The sequence below is a fragment of the Sturnira hondurensis genome, unplaced genomic scaffold (genome assembly GCF_014824575.4).
Source record: "Sturnira hondurensis isolate 20B ecotype Veracruz unplaced genomic scaffold, ASM1482457v3 Scaffold0003801, whole genome shotgun sequence".
In the NCBI taxonomy this organism is placed as follows: Eukaryota; Metazoa; Chordata; class Mammalia; order Chiroptera; family Phyllostomidae; genus Sturnira; species Sturnira hondurensis.
The window spans coordinates 6,561,834-6,571,365 of NW_028076432.1; positions in this window are offsets into that span (position 1 = coordinate 6,561,834).

Consider the following 9,532-nt stretch of genomic DNA (forward strand, 5'->3'; position numbering starts at 1 on the left):
AAAGAATCATAATTCTAAGCATCTCAACATAATGCAATATTGAAGAAATAGAGAGAAAAACAATTAGCTACAACTAGTATTAGAAATTAATAGATATTTTCTTTTGTCCTTCCTTCTATTTATGAGGATTTATTCCTCAGAGAGTTGCCATGGCAACCCTAGACAGAAGCTGAACTTTGACCTTTCCTCCAATTTTTATTTTGATTTGCAACCCAATCTTTGATTTAGTGGAGGTAATAAAACATTTAAAGATCTCAAGTAAAGCATTTGTACCATTCTAATATATAATTATGTGCATGATAATAGCATAATTGTAATTAACATCACCTAGTTGGTTTACAAAATTTAAGCTGATTGCTGCTTATAGAACATTGTCAGGGATCTCACAATAGAATAAGAACCTATAGCTAGGTCCCCTACTTTCATAAAACTTATATTTTAATGGAGGAAATAAAGATAAACATTCTTAAAAGTAGAGAAAGCAAATAGAGTAGAAACATTTAAACAGTATATGGAGGTATAAAGTGGGCTTTGAAGTCAGACTTTGTCTATTTCTTATTAGCAGTATGACATCAATTAATTCAATTAACCTCCTTGAGTTTTAGCTTGTTCATTGACTGGATGTGGATTTGGATGCCTCAGTCACCAGGGTTGTTGCGAGGCTTCAAAGCAGTAATATATGCAATTATCTGACACTTTTGTTAAATAAAATTTTTTAATTAACAAAGAAACTGTATTCCCAATAGTCCATTTTGTTGTCAGAAATTTCATTATCAAAAGGAGAGATAACGTGGACTAGAAGGAAGGAAATCAGGATAGAGAATTGAGCACATATCTGCCCTTCTACCATAAAGCTCTTCAGAGACAGAAAAAAATAGATTTTAAAATCAGTGAGTCCTTACCAGCACCAGCAAACAAGAGAGGAGGCAGAAATTACGATAAAAATCTGGACAGAAAGCAGCTGAGATCAGACTAACAGAGAACCCAGAACCCAGAACAGAGTATTAATACATTCTGAACACTCTTAAGAGAAATGACTTTGAAGGTGGGAACAGAGAGTCTCCTAGCTCAGAGGAAACCAATAGAAAGAATAGGAGAGGGGTGTGAAGCAGTCATCAGGGTCATTTATGAATCTTCAAACTACTCTCTGAACAACAGACCTCTCTTCTCCCTCTACTTTAGGGGGCCGTAAGGGGTGGGGATGGGATAAAACACAGACCTTCACCCTAAGGAAGGGAATCACCTGTCTGGGGAGGGCGCCTGCAGGGATGTAAAGGCTTATGAGAACAGCAGCCACTTTCCACAGACACAGAGAGGAAAAGGAAAAGCTGTTCCTGCCCAGCCTGTGGACTGCAGCTGCACCAATGTGAAGGTCTCCGTTTTGGCATTTGGGGATTTGACAAGAACAGGTCCCCCGTCCACTCTCTGCCTGCTCCGAGCACCTGACAGGGAAGTCTGCAATCAGTGTCCTACTCACAGGGCCCAGATGAACCTTCCATTCATCAAAAGAACCAGTAGGGAAAAGGGATAGCTCAAAACTGAAAAGAAAACTTAAAGTAGATACTAATTAACCTAATCCTCAAACATAGATGTGAATGGAAAACCAAGGATCACCAGGTACTTGAGGAAATTCAACAACTCTAAAGAAAAGAAGTAAGATGAACAGACTAAAAACTGACCTTAGAGAAAAGACAACTAAAAGAACATGAAAGAACATGTTAAAAATTCTAAGCAGCATCATCCTTAGAAAGATGGGTGAGGAATTGTATCACGCATCTTTCTCCTACAATAGGCTGCTCCTATTGTAGCAGCCTCCTGCGAAGAAAGAACAAACAAGTGCTATGACAAAGGAAAAACCACAGCAACATAAGGAAGTTTAAAATTATGATAGTAAAACTAAACCAGAAATAGATGGAACGAATAATAGAATAGAGAGGGCAAAAACTGGGTGTGTTATCCAGAAGCTAAGTGTGGGGAAATCTCTCTGAACATGCAAAAAAGATAGGAAATGGAAAAGTTGAGAGAAAAATGAAGAGAATGCTGTGGACTGAGTTAATGTCCCCACCCCACCCCCAAAATTCCTGTACTGAAGCCCTAACTGTGACCATATCTCTGAAGACAGGGCCTCTGAAGAGCTGATAAAGAAAGCTTACTTAAATGAGGTTGCAAGGGTAGAACCCTAATTCGGTAGGACCAGTGCCCTTACAAGAAGAGAAAGAGACACCCAAGGTATCTCTTCTCCTCGTGAGAACATAGTGAGAAGGCAGCCATCTGCAAGCCTGGAAGACAGCCGTCACTAGAAACTGAGTTGGCCAGAACTTTGATCTTATCTCTGAAACTGTGAAAAAATAAATTTCTGTGGTTTGAGCCACTCAGTTGTGATATATTGTTGAGACAGCCCAAGCAGGATAATATAGAGACACAAAGGATGTATTCAAAAGTGCTTCCATTCATTTCCAAAAAAAAAAGTGTCAGGAGAGCACTGAGAATTGTGGGAAAGCAATCCATTAAGAAACAATAAAAGAAAATTTCCCCGACCCAAAGAAGGACTCAAGACTTCACAGCACCTGCCAAGTGTCATGCCATGCAAATTTTAAAAAAATCTTTACTTAGACAAATACTAGAGATATTTCAGAGCCAAAAAGACAGAGAGAAAAGCCCAAAGGCATTTAAAGAAGAAAAACAGTTTACCTACAGGAGCAAAAATGAGATCAGCTTTCAGACTTCTGAAAGGTAACTTAACTACTGTGCAGCAATGAAGCAGTAACTTCAACATTTGAAAGAAAATGATTTTGAGTCTAGAATTATCTGCCATGCTAACCAAACAAGCACTCAGATGTAAGAACAAAATGAAGACATTTTCTGTTTACGCTTTAGGTTGTCCAAAGTGGGTAAACTTGCTACAATCCAGGTACTGGCAGGGTTCCAGGGCAACAGCATTGCCAGGCGCTGAGGGCGCCAATTGCAGGTAAGCATCCAAAGTTGCCATGAGCTGCCTGCGCTGGTGTAGGCAAGGAGTGGGGTCATCCACGAGGATAGTTTTAAACTATAACCTAAAATCAATAATAAATAGTAATAAGATCTTCTTCGTCTGCTTTTTATTATCGCCATGAGCAGTGAAAACAAACAATGTCAGTGATAAAATACTACTTCCTGCCGGGCAGCCCATTCCTCCTTTCCCCCTAGCCTCTATCCCTGTATGCGAATGAATCTTCCTAAGTGTCTAAAAAAAAAAAAAACTGTGACAGAAACTTACAGTACTTACTAAACAAGAAAATCATTTACAGAAAGAAATGGGGGTATGCGAGTAAGGATTTTACTTTTTACTAGTTATATGTTTTTTTAAAAAAATTTTACAGGCTATATGTATTTATAATTACTTGCTTGTGTAGTTAAAATTTCTTTAATTTGAAAAAAGAGAACAAACATGGTAGGCAGCAGGATTTATTCCCGGAAGTCTGAAAACCGAAGTGCAGTGACACTATATAGCCATTGGCCCAGTGGGTAGGTTATGGAACATAGGTATTTTCACAATGAAAGATCAGAACCCAGTGTCTGCCAAAGGGTTTTTGGAGCAACTTCCCGGTAGGAGAGACAGCCTGGAACGTCCAGTCTAGATGCCAAAATCATGGAATTTCTGGGACGCTCTGATGGTTTATCATTACAAATAGACTATTTCAAACTGAGCCTGTCCATAAATCCCTAATACCACTCCCTTTTGGGTCTTGTTGAACCTGAACTCCTCCTGATACGACATCAGCTTAAAATCTAGCCCATAGTGTGCTTTATTCTCACTCCCCCAAGTCCAAGGCCTTGCAGTCTTTGCTGCCCCTCAGATCTGCCAGGAGCCCTGATAGGGTACTTTGAACTTCTCAGGTGCCTCAGCAGCATCCCCAGGTACACTGTCTGCCCTGGCCTGAGGGAATAGCTATTTGTCTATCAGGCCCTGGTTCCTACTGGCCTCCCCCACTCGCAGCTTGGTCACCTGCACCTGACACACACCCCTCTATTCCTTATTCCTCCCACCCTCCCCTCCCCCATGTCACCCCTTTCGAGCAGCTGAGCCAGCCCTGCCTGGGCCACTGATACCAATCATGCTGAGGCCAGCACAGACAGTCACAGGCACAGGGTAAGCTGAGGCCATGGAAATGACATTGCTGTGTACAGAAAGGATGAGGGTGTGACTGAGCCAGAGAAAGAGGAAAGAGTTTGCCAGGAAACCAGACACAGGCTGAGTGGAAAAGAGAAGTTGGAACAGTACTCACAGACACTCTTGGGGCCAGTAAAGGAAGTGGGAGAAAGGTAAGAACTCAATGTACCCAGTAGTTTTAGCTCTCAGTGTGAAAAAGGGTGCAAGGTAAATGCATGGATTGACCACGGACGAGAAAATGAAAGGCTCCAGCAGGCCCCAGGGTGTTCTGCTGGGGAACAGGGAAAGGACATGTGTCAGGGAGACCCGCTCCTCACCCTGCCTATGTGGCACCAAGCAAGTCATTAGCCTCCTGAGCATTGCCCGTAAGTTGGGGGTTCTTCTAAACATTAGATGAATTCAGATGAGTAAAGCTTTCAGGCCAGGATTCAAGAAATCTGAATTTCTTTCTCCTCCCTCAAAAGACAAATGATGATGATGAAACCCCACCTGTAACCTCTGCTACCTACCCACACACTCTGTTCTCAGTGTGAACAGTGGACACACCAAGTAATAGCTAATTATGAGAGCTAACATTTATTGTGGGTGTGTTATTTGCAGGCCCTGTTCTGAGCCTTCCACAGTATTAACTCAATCCTCACACAAACCAGTGGAGTAGACAATATTATTATTCCTAGTTTACCAGTGAGGAAAGTAAGGCCTAAAGAAGTTAGGTAATTTGCCCAGGAGGTATAGCTAATAAGAGGCAGAACCAGGATGAAAATCCAGCTCTAACTGCAAAACCTATGCTCTTTTTCACCGCACTACGTTCTCTCTCAGTACTAAGGCAGAAAATAGAAAAAGAGTTAAACAAGTAGAAGTCCTATCAGAGGCTCCGATGGCAGTGAGTAGGCGGGCTCCTATTATTCTGTCTCCCTGTGTGAGAGAGCAGCTGCTGTAGGAGGCTTCTTAAAGACCTCCCATTTGACAGTGGGACCCAGGGGAAATGCTACTGCAGCGTTAAAGACATAACCCCCTCCCAACTGCCAGAGATGGGTGATGGCACCCGAGAGCAAGCCCATCATATATGTAAACAGTGCAAAGAAAGCTGTGAGCAGGGGCATGGGCTCATGTTATAAAGGTGTCTTGCAATAAAAGATGTGGTAATAAGTCCAAACAGAATGGTGGTGAGTTGGCAGGCAGTCTGAAATAGCAGGGTCAAAGTTCGTCCATGTGTGTACAGTTCACTCCACTCAGAAACCACGTGTTCCATCTGCTACTGGAGACAGAAAGCCTTGGGAGGAGGAGAGAAGCCTGAAGGAGATGCTGTCTGGGGGAGGTCAAAGCACCAAACAAGTAAAAGAAATGACTACTGTTGATTTAATGGTGCCAACGACTTTAGAGGTTTTCATTAAGGTTATAGCAAGCACCACTACTTCATTTATTTACTCACTCATGTATTTACCCAGGAAACATTTAAAGAGAGCCTACTGTGTTCCAGACCTATGCCAGGTGCTGGGACATGGTAAGGAATCCCCAACTACTGACAGGGTAGTCAGGAGACAGCAGAAACAGGCTCTTCCAAACCATCGAGTAAATGTCTTCTCTCAGTGAGGGCTTTCGGTATAAACCATGGCTTTCCCTCAAAGGAGGCGATTGGGTCAGTGGGGAGTCAGGAAAATACCTCCTATACTGTACAAGCCAGAAAGGACCTTTGAGAATGGGTCCAACTCCCTCCCTGTGTAGAGAAGAAAACCATGAACCCAAGTTATAAAAAAAAGCAACTGCAAATCAAGACCACATATAGTATCAGCTGAACAGCACTATCACAAATACCCCAGGAGTTTAAAGGAGACAAGCATCACTGTGAAGCAAGAAGGCTTCCTGGAAGAGGTGGGACTTAAGTTGGGCTTTCTTGGAAAAATAAGATGTGTGCATGTGTGCTTGTGTTTTTAGATAGTAATAAAATCATTCCTTAAAGCTGTCTAAATTTTTTTTTATCTGGTTAAACATCCAAAGTCCTTCAGCTGTGAAAATTTTTATTTGCTTGAGAAGATCTGCTATCAGATGTCATATGATTTCTTGCATAGGCTTTGGATTCTGACAGTCCTGGGGTTGAGTCCAGACTCTGCCATTTTCTAACTGTGTGACCCTAATTTCCTCATCTGTTAATGAGGATAATAATACCTACCATATGGTTGCTGTGAGTATAGAGAAAACAATGCATGTAAAGCACATGGTATAGGACATGACACTCAGGAAACACCTGGCATGGCTCCTTAAAGGTTGTGATAATGACTTACCTGCATGGACCTATGACATTTACAGTGTACCCTATATACATTAAGTTCCCATGAATTTTATCAAACAGTTAGGACAGTGGCGAGCACCACGCTAGATGCTGGACACAGCCAAGTACCAGACAGACATTCTCCCTGCCTGCTCTGGGCAGTCTAGAAGGATGTCAGACATGCAGACACACGCCGGTGGTACAGTGGGAGGTGCACTGTTAACACAGATAGGCAGTGGTTATTGGTGGTCAGCTCTGGGCACACTGTGGACTTGCAGGCTCATACCAGGGCCCGTGGGGCCTGACCTCTCCAGGGCCCTACAGCTGCCCTGAGACCCAGCTGGAAGATGCTCCCACCAGCAAGTCATTATCACTTCTTGAGAGCACTTAACTTGTTCTATATTATCTACAGTATAATTTCTATTTAATAGCAAAAAAGTCTGAGCAGAAAATAAAGTTCTCTCTTATCAGTCCAGTAACCAAAAGAAACTACAAGAAGCAGAAAAAAATGCACCTGAGCTTACGCTTCAGCAAATTTTCCTGGCTCCTCTTTTCTTCCAGTGCGCATCTGAGATGGCTCCCAACGACCCCCACCTCCTGCAATTCACACTCTTCTGTCGTTTCCTCTTTCATGGCACTGTGGTTGGTCTTTGTGGCCAACAGAAAATGGCAAAAGTGACATCATTGCTCTTCTTTTTTTAATTTTATTTTTCAACTACAGTTTACATGTGATATTATTTTGTATTAGTTTCAGATGGACGGCATAGTGGTTAGACAATCATATACTCATCATAGCACTTCTAAGGTTAGGTTACAGTCTTGAGAGCTCTCTCACATACACTCTCTCTCTTTCAGATGACTTGCTTTGGGGAAAGTCACGACTTGAGCAGACCCACAGGGAGGCCCACAGGGCAGGAACTGAAGCCTCCTGCCGACAGCAGTGTGAGTTAACCTGGAAGAGGATTCTCCCAGCCCTAGTCAAGACTTCAGAGACTACAGTCCTGGCCAACAGTTGGAGCCCATGAAAGGTCCGGAGCCAGAATTACTGGGCTAGACCATTCCTAATTTTCTGACTGTCAGTATATTTGCGAGACAGTAAGTACTTGCTTTAAGCTACAACGTTTTGGGTTTTGTTTTGTTTTTTTTACAGCAATAGATGACTAACGCAGTGTCTCTCCTCTGTGCTTCAAGAGTTCTGCTCTGCCTCCGTCATGGCACTTACCACACTGTGTTGTAATTACCTGTTTACATGTCTGCCTCTTCCTCAGACTGTGTGAGCTTAATGGAGATCTTGTCTTACTGTCTTTGCAACCTCGTCACCTGGCCCATGGCAAATGGTCAAAAACTTTGTCAGGTGGATAACTTGCATTCATGTAGCACGTTAGAAATGGCAAAGCAATGAAGCATCCATTCCCTCATAGCCTCCATGAGAACACTAGGGTACAACTACTAACACCATTCCTATCTAGCAGGTAAGGAAATTGAGGCTCAGTGACTGGCTTAAATATCTCACAGCTCCTAATTCATAAAATCAGTACTCAAATCCAAGTCATTCACGTCCTAGTCTATGCTCCTTCCAAATTGTTCTTTATTTAGCTTGGATGGTGGGAGGGCAGGACAGGGACAGGAGGAAAATTAATCTGGAGAATGGGGTGCTGTCCAATGATGGTGGAGTTCCATAGAAGGGGACAAAGGTGTGGCTCGTTTATAAAAAGGCCGGGTCTCTGTGGGCCTTCTGTGCTCCCACATTCATTATTTCGTTTAATCCTCACACACACACACAAACCCTAAGCTAAGAAATCAGCTATTTTTATTCCCACTTTACAGGTAAGAAAACCAAGTCAAGATCTCTCCTATGAGATCACATGGAGGGTTAGCTACAGGGGAGTGGGAGGGGGAGAGAGGGGGAGAAGGTACAGAGAATAAGTTGCATAGATGGTGGGGAAAAAATAGACAGGGGGAGGGCAAGAATAGTGTGGGAAATGTAGAAGCTAAAGAACTTATGACAGATGGACATGAACTAAAGGGGGGAATGTGGACAGGAGAGGGTGTGCAGGGTGGAGGGGAATGAAGGAGGGGAGGGGGACAACTGTAATGGCATAATCAATAAAATACGTTATAAAAAAACAGATCTCTTCTATGTTAAGTGATGGAGCTGGGACTCAAGCAAATGTATTCAAACTCCTAGTTCAAGACTCTCTTTAAAAAACTCAGACCACTTCTTTTTCCCAGAACCAGAAAGTGGGGTTTTGAGAGCAGATCGAATTCCTGATTCCAGCAAGGGCCCACACAGCAAGATGTCAACAGTCTTAGACAATGAGCAGCCATGACTAATGCAAGGATTCTATCTGTGTGGTTATGTCTCACGTCACCGTCATGCTGAGTTCTAGTCACTAATTCTAGGGCCCAAGGTCAAAGGTTTCATAACATTCCTTTTAGCAATAAAAGCAAATATGCTGTTGTAATTACAAATATGCTGTTTCAGTTTTCACATCTTTACAATGGGAAAAATAATTACATTGATGATTAAATGTGATGGTGTATATAAACTGGCTGGCACAGAATAGGTATTCACAAGCATGTGAATACTCTTCTCTCCTTTGGCTCTTCCTTCTATTCCTATGAGACATTTTCAGGACAGGAGCAAAAGGAGGAAGACTCTTCTCCCTTCTTCCTCACATCCTTTTGTGAGTCTTTCTTCTCCCCATAAGCCGAAGGCTTAGTAGTGGCAGTGGAAAGCAGAGGGAAAAGAGGAAATTTCTGAGGGCTCTGTGCAGTCTCCAGCCTGAAGGGAGCTCACGGTGGGATTTCTGCTTCATGTCAGCTGCACAGTGGGGGCAGGAAGACCTCCATCCTCAGAGGGCAGGTATCATGCAGAGGAGAAGAAGCCCCAGCTGTTCTGTGGGTCCTAACGAAATGTGGCTCAGGGCTGTCTGACGCCTGGCCGCCCTGATAAAGTTTGGATAAACTTGGCCTGTTCACTTCCATGCAACAGACCTTTCCCCTTGAGAGCTCAGTGACCAGAAAAACATCCCAGAGGCCAATGATTTCTCATTCTCCAGGGATCTAGGCAGCAGACAGTTTCTGGGCTGAACATCAGGGACAAACCAATG